Raw genomic sequence first — 23,052 nt, 5'->3', positions numbered from 1 at the left:
CCTTGCTGTGCAAAAGGTTTTAGGTTTATTTAAGTCCCATTTGTTTCTTTTTTGTTTGTTCTTGCTTTCATTTCTTTTGCCTTGGGAGAATGATCTAAGAAAATGTTGCTACAATTTATGTCAAAGAGTGTTTTACCTGTGTTTCTCTTCTAGGAGTTTTATGGTTCCATGTCATACATTGAAGTCTTTAAACCATTTTGAATTTATTTTTGTATATGGTGTAAGGGAATGTTCTAATCTCATTTATTTACATGTAGTTGTCCAGCTTTCCCAGCACCACTTGTTGAAGAGTCTGTCTTTTCTCCATTGTATATTCTTGCCTCCTTTGCCATAGATTAATTGACCGTGGGTGTGTGGGTTTATCTCAGGCCTCTCTACTCTGTTCCACTGATCTATGTCTCTGTTTCTGTGCCAGAACTATGCTGTTTTGATTACTGTAGTTTTGTAGCATAGTCTGAAGTCAGGGAGTGTGGTACCTCAAGCTTTGTTCTTTCTTTAAAGATTGCTTTGGCAATTCAGGACCTTTTATGGTTCCATATGAATTTTAGGATTGTTTGTTCTAGTTCTGTGAAAAATGCCATGGGAATTTTGATAGGGACTGCATTAAATCTGTAGCTTGCTTTGGTTAATATGGCCATTTCACCAATATTAATTCTTCCAGTTCAAGAGCCCAGGATATCTTTCCGTTTTTTTGTATCATCTTCAATTTCCTTCATCACTATTTTATAGTTTTCAGAGCATAGGCCTTTCACCTCTTGGTTAAGTTTATTCCTAGGTATTTTATTCTTTTTCATGCGATTTTAAACTTGATTTTTGCTTTCTCTTTCTGATATTTCAGTATTAATGTCTAGAAACACAACATATTTCAGTATAGTAATCTTGTATCCTACAACTTTGCTGAATTTATTTAAGGGTTCTAATAATTTTAGGATGGAAACTTTCAGGTTCTCTATATCATGTCATGTGCCTGCCAGCAGTGGCAGTTTTATCTCTTACCTTCCAAATTGGATACATTTTTTGTTAAGACCTGTGTCTTTGCTTTTATTCTTTTTTTTTAAACACCTTTATTGGAGTATAATTGCTTTACAATGGTGTGTTAGTTTCTGCCTTATAACAAAGTGAATCAGTTATACATATACATATGTTCCCATATCTCTTCACTCTTGCGTCTCCCTCCCTCCCATTCTCCATATCCCACCCCTCCAGGTGATCACAAAACAACGAGCTCCTCTGCTGTGCAAAAGTTTTGAAGTTTCATTAGGTCTCATTTGTTTATTTTTGTTTTTATTTCCATTTCACTAGGAGGTGGGTCAAAAACGACCTTGCTATGATTTATGTCATAGAGTGTTCTGCCTATGTTTTGCTCTAAGATTTTGATAGTTTATGGCCTTACATTTAGGTCTTTAATCCATTTTGAGCTTATTATTGTGTATGGTGTTAGGGAGTGATCTAACCTCATACTTTTACATGTACCTGTCTAGTTATCCTAGTACCACTTATAGAAGAGGCCGTCCGTTCTCCACTGTACATTCCTGCCTCTTTATCAAAGGTAAGGTAACCATATGTGTGTGGGTCTATCTCTGGGCTTTCTATCCTGTTCCATTGATCTATCTTTCTGTTTTTGTGCCAGTACCATAGTGTCTTGATTACTGTAGCTTTGTAGTATAGTCTGAAGTCAGGGAGCCTGCTTCCTCCAGCTCCATTTTTCGTTCTCAAGATTGCTTTGGCTATTCGGGGTCTTTTGTGTTTCCATACAAATTGTGAAATTTTTTGTTCTAGTTCAGTGAAAAATGCCAGTGGTAGTTTGATAGGGATTGCATCAAATCTGTAGATTGCTTTTGGTAGAAGAGTCATTTTCACAATGTTGATTCTTCCAATCCAAGAACATGGTATATCTCTCCATCTATTTGTATCATATTTAATTTCTTTCATCAGTATCTTATAATTTTCTGCAGACAGGTCTTTTGTCTCCTTAAGTAGGTTTATTCCTAGATATTTTATTCTTTTTGTTACAATGGTAAATGGGAGTGTTTTCTTGATTTCACTTTCAGATTTTTCATCATTAGTGTATACGAATGCCAGAAATTACTGTGCGTTAATTTTGTTTCCTGCTACTTTACCAAATTCATTGATTAGCTCTAGTAGTTTTCTGGTAGCTTCTTTAGGATTCTCTATGTATACTATCATGTCATTTGCAAAGAGAGACAGCTTTACTTCTTCTTTTCCGATTTGGATTCTTTTTATTTCCTTTTCTTCTCTGATTGCTGTGGCTAAAACTTCCAAAACTATGTTGAGTAAGAGTGGTGAGGGTGGGCAACCTTGTCTTTTTCCTGATCTTAGTGGAAATACTTTCAGTTTTTCACCATTGAGGACGATGTTGAATGTGGGTTTGTCATATATGACCTTTATTATGTTCAGGAAAGTTCCCTGTATGCCTACGTTCTGCAGGGTTTTTATCATAAATCGGTGTTGAATTTTGTCAAAAGCTTTCTCTGCATCTATTGAGATGATCATGTTTTTTCTACTTCAATTTGTTAATATGGTGTATCACGCTGATTGATTTTCATGTATTGAAGAATCCTTACATTCCTGGAATAAACCTCACTTGATCATGGTGTATGATCCTTTTAATGTGCTGTTGGATTCTGTTTTTTAGTATTTTGTTGAGGATCTTTGCATCTATGTTCATCAGTCATATTGGCCCGTAGATTTCTTTATTTGTGACATCCTTGTCTGGTTTTGTTATCAAGGTGATGGTGGACTCATAAAATGAGCTTGGGAGTGTTCCTCCCTCTGCTATATTTTAGAAGAGTTTGAGAAGGATAGGTGTTAACTGTTCACTAAATGTTTCATAGAATTCTCTTGTGAAGCCATCTGGTCCTGTGCTTTGGTTTGCTGGAAGATTTTTAATCACAGTTTCAATTTCAGTGCTTGTGATTGGTCTCTTCTTATTTCTATTTCTTCCTGATTCAGTCTTGTATGGTTGTGCATTTCTAAGAATTTGTCCATTTATTCCAGGTTGTCCGTTTTAATGGCATAGAATTGCTTGTAGTAATCTCTCATGATCTTTTGTATTTCTGCCGTGTCTGTTGTTACTTCTTTTTCATTTCTAATTCTATTGATTTGAGTCTTCTCCCTTAATTTCTTGATGAGTCTGGCTAATGTTTTATCTATTTGGTTTATCTTCTCAAAGAACAAGCTTTTAGTTTTATTCATCTTTGCTATCGCTTCCTTCATTTCTTTTTCATTTATTTCTGATCTGATTTTTTTGATTTCTTTCCTTCTGCTAACTTTGGGATTTGTTTGTTCTTCTTTCTCTAACTGCTTTATGTGTAAGGTTAGGTTGTTTGTTCGAGATGTTTCCTGTTTCTTAAGGTAGGATTGTATTGCTAAAACCTTCCTTCTTAGAACTGCTTTTACTGTGTCCCATAGGTTTTGGGGCGTCGTGTTTTCATTGTCATTTGCTTCTAGGTATTTTTTTATTTCCTCTTTGAATTCTTCACTGATCACTTCGTTATTCAGTAGTGTACTGTTTAGCCTCCATGTCTTTGAATTTTTTAACAGATCTTTTCCTGTAATTGATATCTAATCTCATAGTGTTGTTGTCGGAAAAGATACTTGAAATGATTTCAATTTTCTTAAATTTACCAAGGCTTGATTTGTGACCCAAGGTATGATCTATCCTGGAGAATGTTCCATGAGCACTTGAGAAAAATGTGTATTCTGTTGTTTTTGGATGGAATGTCCTATAAATATCAATTAAGTCCATCTTGTTTAATGTATCATTAAAAGCTTGTGTTTCCTTATTTATTTTCATTTTGGATGATCTGTCCATTGGTGAAACTGGGGTGTTAAAGTCTCCTACTATGAATGTGTTACTGTCATTTTCCCCTTTTATGCCTGTTAGTATTTGCCTTATGTATTGAGGTGCTCCTATGTTGGGTGCATAAATATTTACAATTGTTATATCTTCTTCTTGGATTGATCCCTTGATCATTAAGTAGTGTCCTTCTTTGTCTCTTCTAATAGTCTTTATTTTAAAGTGTATTTTGTCTGATATGAGAATTGCTACTCCAGCTTTCCTTTGGTTTCCATTTTCATGGAGTATCTTTCTCCATCCCCTTACTTTCAGTCTGTATGTGTCTCTAGGTCTGAAGTGGGTGTCTTGTAGACAGCATATATATGGGTCTTGTTTTGTATCCATTCAGCCAATCTGTGTCTTTTGGTGGGAGCATTTAGTCCATTTACATTTAAGATAATTATCGATATGTATGTTCCTATTCCCATTTTCTAAATTGTTTTGGGTTTAGTATTGTAGGTCTTTCCCTTCTCTTGTGTTTCTTGCCTAGAGATGTTTCTTTAACATTTGTTGTAAAGCTGGTTTTGTGGTACTGAACTCTGTCAGCTTTTGCTTGTCTGTAAAGGTTTTAATTTCTCCATCAAATCTGAATGAGATCCTTGCTGTGTAGAGTAATCTTGGTTGCAGGTTTTTCTCCTTCATCACTTTCAATATTTCCTGCCACTCCCTTCTGGCTTGCAGAGTTTCTGCTGAAAGATCATCTGTTAACCTTATGGGGATTTCCTTGTGAGTTATTTGTTGTTTTACCCTTGCCACTTTTAATATGCTTTCTTTGTATTTAATTTTTGATAATTTGATTAATATGTGTCTTGGCATATTTCTCCTTGGATGTATTCTGTATGGGACTCTCTGTGCTTCCTGTATTTGATTAACGATTTCGTTTCTCATATTAGGGAAGTTTTCAACTATAATCTCTTAAAATAATTTCTCAGTTCCTTTCTTTTTCTTTTCTTCTTCTGGAACCCCTATATTTCAAATGTTGGTGCATTTAATATTGTCCCAGCTGTCTCTGAGACTGTCCTCAGTTCTTTTCATTCTTTTTTCTTTATTCTGCTCTGCCATAGTTATTTCCAATATTTTATCTTCCAGGTCACTTATTCGTTCTTCTGCCTCAGTTATTCTGCTATTGATCCCATCTAGAGTATTTCTCATTTCATTTGTTGTGTTGTTCATTGTTATTTGCTTCATCTTTAGTTCTTCTAGGTCCTTGTTAAATGTTTCTTGCATTTTGTCTCTTCTATTTCCAAGATTTTGGATCATCTTTACTATCATTATTCTGAATTCTTTTTCAGGTAGACTTCTTATTTCCTCTTCATTTTTCTGGTGGGTTTTTATCTTGCTCCTTCATCTATTGTGTATTTTTCTGTCTTCTCATTTTGCTTATCTTACTGTGTTTCAGGTCTCCTTTTTGCAGGCAGCAGGGTCATAGTTCCCGTTGTTTTTGGTGTGTGTCCCCAGTGGCTAAATTTGGTTCAGTGGGTTGTGTAGGCTTGCTTTTGGAGGGGACTAGTGCCTGCGTTCTGGTGGATGAGGCTGGATTTTGTCTTTCTCGTGGGCAGCTCCACATCTGGTCGTGTGTTTTGGGTTGTCTGTGGAGTTATTATGATTTTAGGCAGCCTCTCTGCTAATGAGTGGGGTTGTGTTCCTCTCTTGCTAGTTGTTTGGCATAGGGTGTCCAGCACTGTAGCTTTCTGGTCGTTGAGTGAAGCTAGATGTTGGTGTTGAGATGGAGATCTCTTGGAGATTTTTGCCATTTGATATTATGTGGAGCTGGGAGGTCTCTTGTGGACCAGTGTCCTGAAGTTGGTTCTCCCACCTCAGAGGCACAGCACTGACTGCTGGCTGCAGCACCAAGAGCCTTTCATCCACATGGCTCAGAATAAAAGGGAGAAAAAATAGAAAGAAATAATTAGTAGAAGTAGAAAGGAAGAAGGAAACAAAGAAAGAAACAAAGAAGGAAAGAAAGAAAGAAAGGGGGGAGCGAGGGAGGGTGGGATGGATGGAGGGAGGGAGGAAGGAAGGAAGGAAAGAGGGAAGGAAGGAAAAAAAGAAAGAAAGAAAGAAGATTGGGTAAAATAAAATAAAGTAAGATAAAATATAATAAAGTTATTAAAATAAAAAATTATTATTAAGAAAAAAAGAAAAGGTCAGATAGAACCCTAGGACAAATTGTGGAAGCAAAGCTATACAGACAAAATCACACACAGAAGAATACACATACACACTAACAAAAAGAGGAAAAGGGGAAAAAATCATAAATCTTGCTCTCAACGTCCACCTCCTCAATTTGGATGATTCGTTTTCTATTTATGTGTTCCACAGATGCAGGGTAGATCAAGTTGATTGTGGAGCTTTAATCCACTGCTTCTGAGGCTGCTGGTAGATTTCCCTTTCCCTTCTTTGTTCTCACAGCTCTCAGGGGCTCAGTTTTGGATTTGGCCCCATCTCTGCGTGTAGGTTGCTGGAGGGCGTCTGTTCTTCGCTCAGACAGGACGGGGTTAAAGAAGCAGCTGTTTCGGGGACTCTGTCTCACTCAGGCCAGGGGGAGGGAGGGGTACATAGAGTGGGGTGAGCCTGGGGCGGCAGAGGCTGGCATGATATTGCACCGGCCTGAGGCACACTGTGTATTCTCCCTGGAAAGTTGCCCCTGGATACCGGGACCCTGACAGTGGTGGGCTGCACAGGCTCCTCGGAAGGGGGGTGTGGATAGTGACCTGTGCTCACACACAGGCTCTTGGTGGCGGCAGCGGCAGCCTTAGCGTCTCATGCCCGTCTCTGGTGTACGTGCTTTTAGCCGTGGCTCATGCCCGTCTCTGGAGCTCCTTTAAGAAATGCTCTTAATCCCTTCTCCTCGCGCACCAGGAAAAAAAGAGGGAAGAAAAAGTCTCTTGCCTCTTCGGCAGCTCCAGACTTTTTCCCGGACTGCCTCCCGGCTAGCGGTGGTGCACTAAGCCCCTGTAGGCTGTGTTCACGCCGCCAACCGCAGATCTCTCCCTGCCCTCCGACCGAAGCCCGAGCCTCAGCTCCCTGCCCCGCCCGCCCCAGTGGTTGAGCAGACACGCCTCTCGGGCTGGTGAATGCTGGTCGGCCCCGATCCTCTGTGCAGGAATCTCTCCACTTTGCCCTCTGCACCCCTGTTGCTGTGCTCTCCACGCGGCTCCGAAGCTTTCCCCCTCCACCACCAGCAGTCTCCGCCCGTGAAGGGGTTTCCTAGTGTGTGGAAACATTTCCTCCTTCACAGCTCCCTCCCACTGGTGCAAGTCCTGTCCCTATCCTTTTGTCTCTGTTTCTTCTCTTTTTCGTTTGCCCTCCCCAGGTATGCGGGGAGTTTCTTGCCTTTTGGGGGGTCTGAAGTCTTCTGCCAGCATTCAGTAGATGTTCTGTAGGAGTTGTTCCACGTGTAGATGTATTTCTGGTGTATCTGTGGGGAGGAAGGTGATCTCTGCGTCTTACACTTCCACCATCTTCCCCTCGTCCCCCAAATTGGATACCTTTTATTTTTCTTTCTTATTACAGTGGCTAGGGCTTCCAATACTATATTATCTATAAATAGCAAGAGTGAGCATCCTTGTCTTGTTCCTGAATTTAGTAGGAAAGATTTCAGCTTTTCACCATTGTGTATAATGTTAGTTGTGGGTTGGTCTCAAGTGGCCTTTATTACGTTGAGAGATGTTTTCTCTACACAGCTTTGAAGAGAGTTTTTATTTTGAATAGATGATGAAGTTTGTGAACAGCTTTTTCTGTATCTATTGAGATCTCGTGATTTTTATCCCTCCTTTCATTAATGTGGTGTATGACATTGATTGATTTGCATATGTTGAACCATATTTGTAACCTTGGAATAAATCCAACTTGATCATGGTATATGGTCCTTTTTATGTATTGTTGTATTTTGTTTGCTAGTAATTTTTGAGGACTTTTGCAACTATATTCATCAAAGGTATTGGCCTGTAACTTTTTGGGGTACTATTTCTGTCTGGTTTTGGAAAGCAGCTATACTCACCACTATACCATCAATGTTGTACTGTCTGGTTTTGGTATCAGGGTAATGATGGCCTTGTAGAATAAATTTGGGAGTGTTCACTCCTTTTCAACCTTTTGAAATAGTTTGAAGTATAGGCATTTATTCCTCTTCATATGTTTGGTAGAATTCCCCTATGAAGCTGTCCTGTCCTGGACATTTGTTTGCTGACAGTGTTTTGTTTAATGTAAGCTTCTTTCCTTTCTTTTTTTCTTTATATTTATTTTTGGCTGTGTTGGGTCTTCATTTCTGTGTGAGGGCTTTCTCTAGTTGAAGTGGGCAGGGGCCACTCTTCATCACGGTGCACGGGTCTCTCACTGTCGCAGCCTCTCTTGTTGTGGAGCACAAGCTCCAGATGCACAGGCTCAGTAGTTGTAGCTCATGGGCTTAGTTGCTCCGCGGCATTTGGGATCTTCCCAGACCAGGGCTTGAACCCATGTCCCTTGCATTGGCAGGCAGATTCTCAACCACTGCACCACCAGGGAAGCCCAACTGACAGTGTTTTTATTACTGATTCCATTTCACTTCTAGTGATCCATCTGTCATAATTATTTCTTCTTGACTCAGTCTCAGTCTTGGCTGGCTGTTTCTAGATATTTGTCCATTTCTTTTAGGTTGTGAATTTGTTAACATATAACTGTTCATAGTTTTCTCTTATTTTTTGTAACTCTGTTGTATTTGTTTTTTTTTTTTTTGTATTTGTTTTTATTTCTCCCCTTTCATATATCATTTTGTTTTTGGGGGATCCTCTCTGTTTTCAACTTGGTGAACTTGGATAAAGTTTTATCAATTTTATTTATTTTTTCAAAAAAACAGCTTTAGATTTTGTTGATCTTTTCTATTGTTTTTAAACTTTATTTCCTGTCTAATCTTTATTATTGCCTTTCTTCTGTTGACTTTGGGTTTTGTTTGTTCTTCTTTTTAAAATTCTTTTTGGTAGTAGGTTAGTTGTTTAATTGAGATTCTTCTTGTTTCTTGAGGAAAGCCTATATCACTATCAACTTCTGTGTTAGACTGGCTTTTACTGCATCCCATAAATTTTGGAAAGTCATATTTCCATTTTCATTTGTCTTGAGGTATTATCTGATTTCCTCTTTGATTTCATTGTTGACTCATTGGCTTTTTAAGTAGCATGTTGTTTAGTTTCCATGTGTCTGTTTTCTCCCCATTTTTCTTTCTGTAGTTAATTTCTAGTTTCATACTGTTGTGGTAAGGAAAAAATGCTTGACATAATTTTTCTTCTGTTAAACTTTTTCAGGCTTGTTTTGTCACCTAGTATATGATCTATCCTGGAAAATGCTCCAGGTGCACTTGAAAAGAATGTATATTCTTCTTTCTATGGATTTAATGTCCTGTGTATATCTATTAAGTCTGTTGGTCTGTTGTGTCATTTAGGACCACTGTTGCCTTATTGATTTCCTGTCTGGATGATCTGTTCCTTGATGTTAGTGGGGTGTTAAATTCCCTACTATTATTGTATTCTTGTCAATTTCTCTCTTTACGTCTGAGTAGTGTTTACTTTATATATTTTAGGTGCTTCTGTATCAGGTGTGTATATGTTAATGAGTGTAATAACCACTTGTACTGATCCCTTTATCAGTATATAATGACCTTCTGGGTCTTTTGTTATAGACTTTGCTTTAAAGTCTATTTCATCTGATATGAGTATTGCTACCCTCACTGTCTTCTTGTTTTCACTTGCATAAAATATATTTTTCCATCCCCTCACTTTCATTCTGTGTGTGTTTCACCCTGAAGTGAGTCTCTTGTATGCACCATATGGATGGGTCTTGTTTCTTATTTATCCAATTGACGACCTTATATCTTTTGATTGGAGCATTTGGTCCATTGACATTTAAAGTAGTTATTGATATTTATGTACTTAATTCCATGTTATTACCTGTTTTTTTGTTGCTTTTGTAGTTCCTCTCCATTCATTATGTTTTGTTTCTCCTGTTTTGGTTTGATGATGTTCTTTTGTAGTATGCTTAGATTCCTTTCTTTTTGATTTTTTTTTTTTTTTAAACATCTTTATTGGGGTATAATTCCTGTACAATGGTGTGTTAGTTTCTGCTTTATAACAAAGTGAATCAGCTATACATATACATATGTTCCCATATGTCTTCCCTCTTGCGTCTCCCTCCCTCCCACTCTCCCCATCCCACCCTTCCAGGCTGTCACAAAGCACCGAGCTAATATCCCTGTGCCTTGCGGCTGCTTCCCCCCAGCTATCTACCTTACTACGTTTGTTAGTGTGTATATGTCCATGACTCTCTCTCGCCCTGTCAAAACTCACCCCTCCCCCTCCCCATATCCTCAAGTCCGTTCTCCAGTAGGTCTGCGTCTTTATTCCTATCTTACCCCTAGGTTCTTCATGACATTTTTTTTCCCTTAAATTCCATATATATGTGTTAGCATACGGTATTTGTCTTTTTCTTTCTGACTTACTTCACTCTGTATGACAGACTCTAGGTCTATCCATCTCATTACAAATAGCTCAATTTCATTTCTTTTTAAGGCTGAGTAATATTCCATTGTGTATATGTGCCACATCTTCTTTATCCATTCATCCGATGATGGGCGCTTAGGTTGTTTCCATGTCCTGCCTATTGTAAATAGAGCTGCAATGAACATTTTGGTACATGACTCTTTTTGAATTTTGGTTTTCTCAGGGTATATGCCAAGTAGTGGGATTGCTGGGTCATATGGTAATTCTATTTGTAGTTTTTTAAGGAACCTCCATACTGTTCTCCACAGTGGCTGAACCAATTCACATTCCCACCAGCAGTGCAAGAGTGTCCCCTTTTCTCCACACCCTCTCCAGCATTTATTGTTTCTAGATTTTTTGATGATGGCCATTCTGACTGGTGTGAGATGATATCTCATTGTAGTTTTGATTTGCATTTCTCTAATGATTAATGATGTTGAGCATTCTTTCATGTGTTTGTTGGCAGTCTGTATATCTTCTTTGGAGAAATGTCTATTTAGGTCTTCTGCCCATTTTTGGATGGGGTTGTTTGTTTTTTTGTTATTGAGCTGCATGAGCTGCTTGTAAATTTTGGAGATTAATCCTTTGTCAGTTGCTTCATTTGCAAATGTTTTCTCCCATTCTGAGGGTTGTCTTTTGGTCTTGGTTATGGTTTCCTTTGCTGTGCAAAAGCTTTGAAGTTTCATTAGGTCCCATTTGTTTTTTTTTGTTTTTATTTCCATTACTCTAGGAGGTGGGTCAGAAAGGATCTTGCTCTGATTTATGTCATAGAGTGTTCTTCCTATGTTTTCTTCTAAGAGTTTGATAGTTTCTGGCCTTACATTTAGGTCTTTAATCCATTTTGAGCTTATTTTTGTGTATGGTGTTAGGGAGTGATCTAATCTCATACTTTTACATGTACCTGTCCAGTTTTCCCAGCACCATTTATTGAAGAGGCTGTCCTTTCTCCACTGTACATTCCTGCCTCCTTTATCAAAGATAAGGTGTCCATATGTGCGTGGGTTTATCTCTGGGCTTTCTATCCTGTTCCACTGATCTATCTTTCTGTTTTTGTGCCAGTACCATACTGTCTTGATTACTGTTGCTTTGTAATATAGTCTGAAGTCAGGGAGCCTTATTCCTCCAGCTCCTTTTTTCGTTCTCAAGATTGCTTTGGCTATTCGGGGTCTTTTGTGTTTCCATACAAATTGCGAAATTTTTTGTTCTAGTTCTGTGAAAAATGCCAGTGGTAGTTTGATAGGGATTGCATTGAATCTGTAGATTGCTTTGGGTAGTAGAGTCATTTTCACAATGTTGATTCTTCCCATCCAAGAACATGGTATATCTCTCCATCTATTTGTATCATCTTTAATTTCTTTCATCAGTGTCTTATAATTTTCTGCATACAGGTCTTTCGTATCCTTAGGTAGGTTTATTCCTAGATATTTTATTCTTTTTGTTGCAATGGTAAATGGGAGTGTTTTCTTGATTTCACTTTCAGATTTTTCATCATTAGTATATAGGAATGCCAGAGATTTCTGTGCATTAATTTTGTATCCTGCTACTTTACCAAATTCATTGATTAGCTCTAGTAGTTTTCTGGTAGCATCTTTAGGATTCTCTATGTATAGTATCATGTCATCTGCAAACAGTGACAGCTTTACTTCTTCTTTTCCGATTTGGATTCCTTTTATTTCCTTTTCTTCTCTGATTGCTGTGGCTAAAACTTCCAAAACTATGTTGAATAAGAGTGGTGAGAGTGGGCAACCTTGTCTTGTTCCTGATCTTAGTGGAAATGCTTTCAGTTTTTCACCATTGAGGATGATGTTTGCTGTGGGCTTGTCATATAGGGCTTTTATTATGTTTAGGAAAGTTCCCTCTATGCCTACTTTCTGGAGGGTTTTTATCATAAATGGGTGTTGAATTTTGTCGAAAGCTTTCTCTGCATCTATTGAGATGATCATATGGTTTTTCTCCTTCAATTTGTTAATATGGTTTATCACATTGATAGATTTGCGTATATTGAAGAATCCTTGCATTCCTGGAATAAACCCCACTTGATCATGGTGTATGATCCTTTTAATGTGCTGTTGGATTCTGTTTGCTAGTATTTTGTTGAGGATTTTTGCATCTATGTTCATCAGTGATATTGGCCTGTAGTTTTCTTTCTTTGTGACATCCTTGTCTGGTTTTGGTATCAAGGTGATGGTGGCTTCGTAGAAGGAATTTGGGAGTGTTCCTCCCTCTGCTATATTTTGGAAGAGTTTGAGAAGGATAGGTGTTAGCTCTTCTCTAAACGTTTGATAGAATTCACCTGTGAAGCCATCTGGTCCTGGGCTTTTGTTTGTTGGAAGGTTTTTAATCACAGTTTCAATTTCAGTGCTTGTGATTGGTCTGTTCATATTTTCTATTTCTTCCTGATTCAGTCTTGGCAGGTTGTGCATTTCTAAGAATTTGTCCATTTCTTCCAGATTGTCCATTTTATTGGCATAGAGTTGCTTGTAGTAATCTCTCATGATTTTTTTTATTTCTGCAGTGTCAGTTGTTACTTCTCCTTTTTCATTTCTAATTCTATTGACTTGAGTCTTCTCCCTTTTTTTCTTGATGAGTCTGGCTAGTGGTTTATCTATTTTGTTTATCTTCTCAAAGAACCAGCTTTTAGTTTTATTGATCTTTGCTATTGTTTCCTTCATTTCTTTTTCATTTATTTCTGATCTGATTTTTATGATTTCTTTCCTTCTGCTAGCTTTGGGGTTTTTTTGTTCTTCTTTCTCTAATTGCTTGAGGTGCAAGGTTAGGTTGTTTATTCGAGATGTTTCCTGCTTCTTAAGGTGGGCTTGTATTGCTATAAACTTCCCCCTTAGAACTGCTTTTGCTGCATCCCATAGGTTTTGGGTCGTTGTGTCTCCATTGTCATTTGTTTCTAGGTATTTTTTTATTTCCTCTTTGATTTCTTCAGTGATCACTTCATTATTAAGTAGTGTATTGTTTAGCCTCCATGTGTTTGTATTTTTTAAAGATCTTTTCCTGTAATTGATATCTAGTCTCATGGCGTTGTGGTCGGAAAAGATACTTGATACAATTTCAGTTTTCTTAAATTTACCAAGGCTTGATTTGTGACCCAAGATATGATCTATCCTGGAGAATGTTCCATGAGCACTTGAGAAAAATGTGTATTCTGTTGTTTTTGGATGGAGTGTCCTATAAATATCAATTAAGTCCATCTTGTTTAATGTATCATTTAAAGCTTGTGTTTCCTTATTTATTTTCATTTTGGATGATCTGTCCATGGGTGAAAGTGGGGTGTTAAAGTCCCCTACTATGAATGTGTTACTGTTGATCTCCCCTTTTATGGTTGTTAGTATTTGCCTTATGTATTGAGGTGCTCCTATGTTGGGTGCATAAATATTTACAATTGTTATATCTTCTTCTTGGATCGATCCCTTGATCATTATGTAGTGTCCTTCTTTGTCCCTTTTAATAGTCCTTATTTTAAAGTCTATTTTGTCTGATATGAGAATTGCTACTCCAGCTTTCTTTTGGTTTCCATTTGCATGGAATATCTTTTTCCATCCCCTTACTTTCAGTCTGTATGTGTCTCTAGTTCTGAAGTGGGTCTCTTGTAGACAGCATATATAAGGGTCTTGTTTTTGTATCCATTCAGCCAATCTGTGTCTTTTGGTGGGAGCATTTAGTCCATTTACATTTAAGGTAATTATCGATATCTATGTTCCTATTTCCGTTTCTTTTTGATTTTTGTGTATCTATTGTAGGTTTTCAGTTTGTGATTACCATGGGATTTATATATGTTGATCCATAATTATATCTACTTGCTTTAAATTAATAATCATTAAGTTCAAACATGTTCTAAAAGATCTACATTTACTAGTCCTTTCATCCACATTTTGTGGTTTTGATGTCATATTTTACATCTTCATGCTTACCCCTTTACTGTTTATTGTACTGTTACTTTTATGATTTTTTGCCTGTTAATCTACATACTGGCTTATATTAGTGATCTTCAATTCTCACTTTATATTTGCCTTTCCTATTGGGATTTTACCTTTCCTAAAAATTCTTGCTTCTGTTCCATTAAAGAAGACCCTTCACTGTCTGACTATTTCACTTCCAAGTCCATTCATGTTCTTGCAAATGGCAAATTTTCATTAATTTTTTATGGCTGAGTGGTATTCCACTGTGTGTGTGTGTGTGTGTGTATATATATATATATATATATATATATATATATATATATATATATAGCTTATGTGTGGAATCTGAAAAATACAAAAAACTAATGAATATAACAAAAAAGAAACAGATCAGAGATACAGAGAAAAAATTAGTGATTGCCAGTGGGAAGGTGGGGGAGGGGAAATATAGGGATAGGGGATTATGAGGTACAAGCTAACATGTGTAAAATAAGCCACAAAGATATATTGTACAATACTGGGAATAGAGCCAATATTTTATAATAACTATAAGTGGAGTATAACCTTTAAAAATTGTAATTTTTTTTTTCTGGTGGTACGTGGGTCTCTCACTGTTGTGGCCTCACCTGTTGAGGAGCACAGGCCCCAGATGTGCAGGCTCAGTGGCCATGGCTCACGGGCCCAGCCACTCTGTGGCATGTGGGATCCTCCCGGACTGGGGCATGAACCCGTGTCCCCTGCATCGGCAGGCGGGCTCTCAACTACTGCGTCACCAGGGAAGCCCCAAAATTGTGAATTATTATGTTAAACACCTGTAACTTATTTAATATAGTACACCAACTATACTTCAATAAAAAAATAAAAAGTAAAGAAGGCCCTTCAACATTTCTTTTATGGTAAGTTCAGTATTGCTGAATTCTTCTTATACTTGCTTACCTGAGAAGTTATTTATCTCTCTTGTTTTTTTTTTCACAGTTCACTGATGACAATTTATTATAATTTGTTGGAAACACACAGATAGATGTTAAACACACAGATAGATAGAACTATTTCTGGTTTAATAGAAGTGGGCAATAATAGGTAGCCCTGCTATAGGGAACTGTGTGCATTTAATCATCATCATGATGGTTTAGTTTCTTAACCAGCTGCTTGTGCCCCTCCATTTCTTTCTGCAGGCATTCAGTCTCCCTCACATGATGAGAGATTTCATTTTCATGGTGTTTCTTCAAGGCTGTCAGCTCTTCTTTAGCACGAGCTCGGAGGTATCACTCCTCTTTGGCCTGCTTTCTTTTTCTGAAGGCTCCCCCAGCATTCCAGACCATGGCCTCACTGGAGCCTAGATTGTCTGCTGGTTCTGAGCCAAAGCCCAGGCCCTGCATGACCCAGATGCTCCACACTCTGAGCTGCATCCATGCCACCAACTCCATGGCTCCCATTGTTGTCAGTGCAGCACCCCTCCAGTGACCATAGGTGCAACTTCTTTGTAGGCACTAGCAGTTGCTCTCCTTCTATTCTGACTGATAATCCTCCTGGGTAGAGTATCCTAGGTTGCACAGTTTTCCCTTTAAACAATTTAAATATATCATGCCAATCCCTTCTGGCCTGCAAAGTTTCTGCAAATAAATCAGCTGATAGCCTTATGGGAATTCCCTTGTATATGACTCTTTGTTTTTCTCTTGCTGACTTTAGAATTCCTTCTTTAACTTTTATTATTTTAATTATGATATGTCTTGGTATGTGTCTGTTTGGGTTCATCTTGCTTGGGACTTTCTGTGCTTTCTGTACCTAGATATCTGTTTCCTTTTTTAGGCATGGGAAGTTTACAGCTATAATTTCTTTTTTTAGCTTTTTTAAATTAATTTTTATTTGAGTATAGTTGATTTACAATGTTATATTAGTTTCAGGTATACAGCAAAGTAAATCATATACATATATCCATTCTTTTTTAGATTCTTTTCCCCTATAGTTCATTACAGAGTATTGAGTAGAGTTCCCTGTGCTATACAGTAGGTTTTTATTAGTTATCTATTTTATATATAGTTGTGTGTGTATGTCAATCCCAATTTCCCAATGTACACCCCCCCTTTCCTCCTTGGTAACCATAAGGTTTAGTTTCTACATCTGTAACTTTATTTCTGCTTTGTAAATAATTTCATTTGTACCATTTTTTTAGATCCCACATATAAATGATATCATATGATATTTGTCTTTCTCTGTCTGACTTACTTCACTCATTACTTCTTCAGATACCTTTTTGATACCACTCTCTCTCCTCATTCTGGAACCTCTATAATGCAAATGTTGGCATGTTTATTGTTAGGCCATTGATCCTACATGTTACTTTTATTTATTTATTTATTTTTTGTCTTTATCCCTGCTGTTCAGATTAGCTGATTTCCAATAGTCTATCTTCCAGGTCACTTATGCATGCTTTGTCATTTAATCTGCTCTTCATTGTTTTTAGAGTGCTTTTTATCTCAGTTATTGAATTATCTATCTTTAATTGAGTCATTTTATACTTTCTAATTCCTTGCTTAAATGATCTGTGTTTAGATCAATCCTTTTTCCTAATTCTGTTACAATTTTTATTATCAACTTTTTGAATTTTTTCTTTGGTAGACTGTTTATCTCTCTTTCATTTTCTTTGTTGGAGCGTCCATGTGCAGACTGTTTACCCAATGCCTTTTGGTTAGAAGGCTAGATTTGAGGTGGACACCAGTTTCATCTTTCCAACTATAACCTTGATAGGTGGTGCAGCTTGTGATGGAAGAGCTGGAGCCTGCACAGGGTGTGAGGCTGACTTCCTCTCTGCTCAGTGGTGTCACCACCCTGTCAGGGGCAGTGTCTTCTTCCAAGTTGCTGGAGCAGAAGCTTTGAGGGCCAGGCTCAAGCTGATCCCATACTCTTTGTGTGTGTTTTTCTTTCTCCCCCCAACTTGGGCCTTTGCCCCAATTGAGGGGAATGCTTAAGCAAGTGGGAATTGTGTAAGCACAGAGGTTCAATGCACTGCCTGTATAGGCATCTGCATCTCCATTCAGACACAGGTCACTTTTCTCCTGTCATGACAGCCCCAGGTCTAATGATAGGCTGTAGCATGTAGTGAGTGGGGCTTGAGCATTTGCTAGGCTGGGACTGAGGAGTGTGGCATGGCAGTTGTGGGAATTCAAGGGATTGCACTGCTGCTGGAGGTCTGAGTTACTTTGGGGCACTGTTAGAGTAAGCACCAAGAGTAGCTGCTGTTGCCCCTTGTGGGCTATGCCCTGAGGCACTAGGTATCCTCTACACCCCTAGATAGAGTTCTCCCCAGGTCCTGGATACCTTACATCCAGTACCAAGCTGTGGTATGGAGTGAGCTAGGTTGGGACATTTGCTTGGCTTGGACTTGGGAGCATAACAAGGTAGCAGCCACTAGGGCAGACCTCTTTCCACTCAGTCTGGGGAGAAGCCAGCTCCTGTGCTTGCCTCATGAGTGGACTCTAGGCTTCTCTAGACTTCCTATCTGTCACAGCCATTCTCCAAGCCCCCAAGGGGGTGTGTCTCCTGTGCGTAGGAATCCAAGACTGGGACACCCAGTCTGTGGCTCCACATGTTCACTCCCCAGGGTGAGTGTCCTCCAATTTGATTTCCCTTTTCCTTTTCGTCCCCTCCCAGGGGCACAGGTCCTAATCCAACATTTTTCTTCCCATCTTACCCAATTACATGTGTATCTTTTTATAGTCTTGGTTATATAGGAGTCATTCTGCCATTTTCTAGGCAGTTTTCCATGAGTATTTTTCCATATGTAGATGTAGTTTTGCTGTGTTTGTGGAAGGAGGTAAGCTTCACATTCTTTTACTCTGCCATATTCCCATTGTACTCAAAAGTTGTGAGTTTCATGAGAGATGCCTTAATAGATCTTTAAAGACAATATGGAAAAACAAAAAACTAAAGCAAAAATAAACAGTGGACAAATACAGACAATTTATTTCAGGAAAAATTGTGGTTGCCAACAAGCTTTTGAAAAATGTTCAGTCTAATTATTAATCAAAATAATGCAGTTGGTTAAATAACAATGAGCTATCTTTTTTTTTCTTGCCTTACAAGATGCAATGATTTTAAAATATGTTGGTAATGATGTCCAGAATCTAAACTTCTTATACGTTGCCCATGAAATACAAGCTGGTGTTATTTCGTGAAAATAACAAAATAGTTTGGTATTGCTAAAGCCTTTACAATAAGCATAATCCATCTCTTAAAAATTCTACTTATGACCATTTGCCACATTTTATATTTTATTCATTCAGCACAATTTTATACAATGTGTACTATGCACTAGTCTCTGTTCTAAAGACTTTGAAAATATTCACCCATTTAATCCCTCAGCAACCTGATAAGGTAGGTATTATTATCTTATCCCCATTTTACAAGGAAGTAATTAAGGTACAGCAAGGTTAAGTAACTCACTCAGTGTTTGTCACATAGCCACTATGGGGGAAGAGCCAGGATTTGAACTCAGGCAGCCTGCTTCACAGCCCAAGCTTCTAAACTCTATGATAGACAGCCTCTTGGGAAGTCTGTGGAACTAAAAATAAATATTCTCAAAAGTTCTTCCCCAAGAATTATCCCATGATCACTCAAACTATCTACATAAAGCCCTCTTTCCAATATTTCCCTTCATCTAATGCCAAATCTCTCTGCTTTCTCACAGGACAACTTCTTTAAAAAGTTCTCTGCATATGTTGTCTCCTCTTCTTCACCTCCCATTTCCTCCTCAGTCCACTCCACTCTGGCTTTCACATCCACTACATTACTGAAAAGGTCTCCTTCAAAGTCACCTCTTGTTGCAAAACATACTAAACACTTTAAAGTCTTACCTTATTTGACATCTCAGTGACATTCAACAAAGTTGGTCTCCTTCATTCTCCTTACTGTACTTCACTTTCTGGCTTCCATAACACCACGCTGTCCTCATTTCATTCCTGTTATTCTAAGAACTTCCTTATTGTATTGCTCACTGGGACCTTCTTCTTTATCCTACGTTTATTACTACAACATTTCTCTTGATGATCTTAACCAGATTCTTACTTTAAAGGTCATCTATGTGCTAACCACTTGAAAATTTACTCTCTATCTCAAACTTCTCCTCTGAACTTCAGACTCATTTGTCCAACTACATATTTGGCATCTGTAATGTTAATTTTATGTGTCACCTTGACTGATCTAAAGGATGCCCAGATAGCTGGTGAAACATTATTTCTGGGTGTGCCCGTGACAGTGTTTCTGGAATAGATTAGTATTTGAATTGGTGAACTGAGAAAAGCGTATGGCCCTCTGCAATGTGGGTGGACATCCTCCAATCCAATGGGCCTGAAATAGAACAAAAATCTGGAGGAGAAGCAAACTCTCTAAGTCTGACGTGATATCCATCTTCTCTTACTCTCAGACATCAGTGTTCTGATTCTTGGGTTTTCAAACTCATATTGGGATTTACACCTTCGGACTCAGACCAAATTATAACACTGGCTTTCCTGATTCTTCAGTTTGCAAACAGTAGATCCTGGGACTTCTGGGCTGCCATAACTACATGAGCCAATTCCTATAATAAATCTCCTTTTATATATCTGTATGTCTCTTATTGGTTCTGTTTCTCTGAAGAACCACTGACTAATACACCACCTCCACACTGATTCTTCACAAGCCAATCAAAGCTAACTTGTCAAAAACCAAACTCCTGAATCCATCCCACACCCAAACACTGCCACCCACTCCCCTTCCAAATCGTTTGCCTCCAATGCTAAACTCATCACAGTAAATGGCACCAACCCCTACCTTTCTGTTCAAGGCTTGAAATTACTTGGGAATTTTCTACTCATTCTCTCCATTCAGCCACAATGCTCTGATTATTTACTTCCTAGATATCTTTTTAAGCATACACTTCACTTCATCTTCACTGCCATCCCTCCAGACCAAACCACAACCATATCTCTCCTGGACTACTGGAATAACTTCTCAACTATTCTCCTTTCTGCCATGCTTGGTCCCTACAATACAGTGACTCCCTCTCTTTCATGACCTTCCTTGGACATAATGGGCTATCTGTCACTGTCACACTTCTTCTTTCACAGGCTACTCCCCCAGCTCTTCACCTGATTGACTTTTTCTCACACTTAAGTTCTCAATTTGTATGTCGTCCTTCAGAATAGCCCTCCCTGACCCCAATCTAAATGCTTCAGAACCCCTCCTCTGGGGAGAGAAAAGATGGCAGAGTAGAAGGACCCTAAGCTCACCTCCTCTCAAGAGTACAACAAAATCACAACTAACTGCTGAACAACCATTGATAAAAAATACTAAAACCTACCAAAAAAAAGATATTCTACATAAAAGGACATAAAAAAGAAATCCAACGAGACAGTAGGAGGGGTGCACTCACAATATAATCAAATTACATACCTCACAAGTGGGTGACCCACAAACTGGAGAACAATTACATGCAGAAGTTCTCCCATAGGAGTTAGTTCTGAGGTCTCCAGACTGGGGGTAGGGCAACAGGAGGAGGAGCCCCCAGAGCATTTGACTTTGAAGGCCAGCAGGGAGCTCCACAGAACTGGGGGAAACAGAGACTCCAATTTTGGAGGGCACACACAAGGTCTCATGCACACCGGTACCCAGGGCAAAAGCAGTGACTCCATTGGAGCCTGGACCAGGCCTACCTGCTTCCCTTGGAGGGTCTCCTGGGGAGGCAGAGGTCAGCTGTGGCTCACTGTATGGAAAAGGACGCTGGTGGCAGATGTCCCAGGAAATATTCATCAGTGTGAGCTTTCTTGGTGATTGCCACTTTGGCACCAAGACCTGGCCCCACCCAACAGCCTGCAGGCTTCAGTGCTGTGATGTCTCAGGCCAAACAACCAACAAGGAGAGAAAACAGACCCAACCATTAGCAGACAGGTGATCAAAAGACTTCCTGAGCCCACAGCCACCTCTAGACATGCCCCAGTACATGGCCCTGCCCACAAGAGGGTCAAAACCCAGCTCCATCCACCAGTGAGCAGGCACCTGCCCCTCCTATCAGGAAGCCTGCACAAGGCTCTAGACCAGCCTCAACAACCAGAGGACAGACACTAGAAGCAAAAAACTATGAACCCACAGGCTATGGAAAAGAGTCCACAAACACAGATTAAAACTTGCATTTGGGTGACAAGAGGGGAGTGTACTTCTGGGACACATAGGATATCCCCTACAGAGGGCCACTTCTCCAAAGTCAAGGAACACAACTAACCCTCCCCATGCATAAAAATATAAATTTAGACAAAATGAGATGGCAGGGGAATATGTCCCATAAAAAAGAACAAGGTAAAACCCCAGAAGAAAAACTAAGTGACATGGAGTTAGGCAGTCTATCTGAGAAAAAGTTCAGCATAAGGATCATAAAGATGATCCAAGAACTCAGGGGAAGAATGTATGCATGCAGTGAAAATTTACAAGAAGCTTTAACAAAGAGTTACAAAATATAAAGAACAATCAAACAGGGCTTCCCTGGTGGCGCAGTGGTTGAGAGTCTGCCTGCTGATACAGGGGGACACGGGTTCGTGTCCCAGTCCGGGAAGATCCCACATGCTGCAGAGCAGCTGGGCCTGTGAGCCATGGCCGCTGAGCCTGTGCGCCTGGAGCCTGTGCTCCACAACGGGAGAGGCCACAACAGTGAGAGGTTGGCATACAGCAAAAAAAAAAAAACAATCAAACAGAGTTGAAGAATACAATAACTCAAATGAAAAGCACACTAGAAGGAATCAGTAGCAGAATAAATGAGGCAGAAGAATGGAAAAGTGAGCTGGAACACAGAGTGGTGGAAATCAGTATCATACAACAGAATAAAGAAAAAGAATTAAAAGAAGAGACCTCTGGGACAATGTCAAGTGCACCATCATTCGCATTATAGGGGTCCCAGGAGGAAAAGAGAGAGAAAGGACCAGAGAAGATATTTGGAGAGATAAGAGTTGAAAAATTCCCCAACATGGAAAAAGAAACAGTCAACCAAGTCCAGAAAGCACAGAGACTCCCATACAGAATGAACCCAAAGAGGAATATGCTGAGATACATGGTAATCAAATTCAGAGAAATCAAAATCCTAGTCAGAGCAATAAGAGAAGAAAAAAAAAATGAATCCAAATTGGAAATGAAGAAGTAAAACTGTCACTGTTTGAAGATGGCATAATACTATACACAGAAAATCCTAAAAATGCTACCAAAAAACTACTAGAGCTCATCAATGAATTCAGTAAAGTAGTAGAATACAAAACTACTACACATAAAACTGTTGCATTTCTATATACTAACAACAAAAGATCAGAAAGAGAAATTAGGGGTAGTTGAGGAAGATGGGGGAAGAGTAAGATGCAGAGATCACCTTCCTCCCCACAGATACATCAGAAATACATCTACACGTGGAACAGCTCCTATAGAACACCCACTGAATGCTGGCAGACCTCCCAAAAGGCAAGAATCCCCCATGTACCTGGGTAGGGCAAAAGAAAAAGAAAAAACAGAGAAAAAAGAATAGGGACGTGACCTGCACCAGTGGGAGGGAGCTGTAAAATAGGAAAGGTTTCCACACACTAGGAAGCCCCTTCATGGGCAGAGACTGTGGGTGGCAGAGGTGGGGAGAAGCTTCAGAGCCACAGAGGAGAGCGCAACCACAGGGGTGCGGAGGGCAAAGCGGAGAGATCCTCACAAAGAGGATCGGTGCCGACCAGCACTCACCAGACCAAGAGGCTTGTCTGCTCACAAATCGGGGCAG

This window comes from Phocoena sinus, chromosome 13 (assembly GCF_008692025.1).
Source record: "Phocoena sinus isolate mPhoSin1 chromosome 13, mPhoSin1.pri, whole genome shotgun sequence".
NCBI classification, from domain to species: domain Eukaryota; kingdom Metazoa; phylum Chordata; class Mammalia; order Artiodactyla; family Phocoenidae; genus Phocoena; species Phocoena sinus.
The sequence above is the reverse complement of the archived record's forward strand: the minus strand, read 5'-3'. Positions refer to the sequence as shown.